The sequence below is a fragment of the Chiloscyllium punctatum genome, chromosome 18 (genome assembly GCF_047496795.1).
Source record: "Chiloscyllium punctatum isolate Juve2018m chromosome 18, sChiPun1.3, whole genome shotgun sequence".
NCBI lineage: Eukaryota > Metazoa > Chordata > Chondrichthyes > Orectolobiformes > Hemiscylliidae > Chiloscyllium > Chiloscyllium punctatum.
Genome location: NC_092756.1, coordinates 75224053 through 75224748, shown reverse-complemented (window position 1 = coordinate 75224748; position 696 = coordinate 75224053). Strand labels below are relative to the sequence as shown.

General features: G+C 49.6%; 1 non-coding gene across 1 annotated transcript; it reads right to left on the bottom strand.

Moving 5' to 3' along the window:
• Window positions 1–330: 330 nt before the first annotated feature.
• On the bottom strand, window positions 331–403 carry trnar-ucu (transfer RNA arginine (anticodon UCU)). The gene has a single exon. It is a non-coding gene; the product is annotated as a tRNA-Arg (tRNA).
• Between the last annotated feature and the right edge of the window lie 293 nt (window positions 404–696).

Here is a 696-nt window from a genome sequence, read left to right as displayed (position 1 = left end):
TACCCCATGGAGAGAATGTGCAAACCCGACACAAACAGACACCCAAGGGAGGAATCAAAGCCAGGTCCCTGACACTGTGAGGCAGCAGTGCTACCCACTGAGTCACCATGCCATCCCCAGGAGAATCTCAGCAGGTTTTCAGCCATTGTGACTGTGCTGTCTCTTTCAGACGATTCACCCCGATATCCTGCATATCCTCAACATTCTCTATTTTTCTGGCACAAGGTCCCACCAACCCATTACAGACCTGGGGACTTTTCCAGGGGAGATGAGAAATCGACTTGACCTCAGACGAAGATCCGCCATGAAGACAAGGGTTAAAAAGTCAGACACCCCAGATGGGAATTGAACCCACAATCCCTGGCTGAGAAGGCCAGTGCCTTATCCATTAGGCCACTGAGGCCACATGTGTGACGTTAAAATGGCAGCTTTTAAGTTTTGTTTTGCAAGAACACACTGACTGTGGCTCAGCCAGCACCGAGTCAGTGCCCTGGACTGAGGGGATTCTAAATCTCCTGGTTACATATGTTTTTCTCTTTACCCCCGCACTGCTGCCTAACTGTGGTAGTGCTTATATTTTCCCCAGCACCCATGTTGTGTGTGTGCAGGTGTGAGACACAGTGAAAGACAACAGATGGACAAATCTTTATTCAATTCCCACCACCAGGAAGAAAGGAAACACCCGAGTGGCCAGTG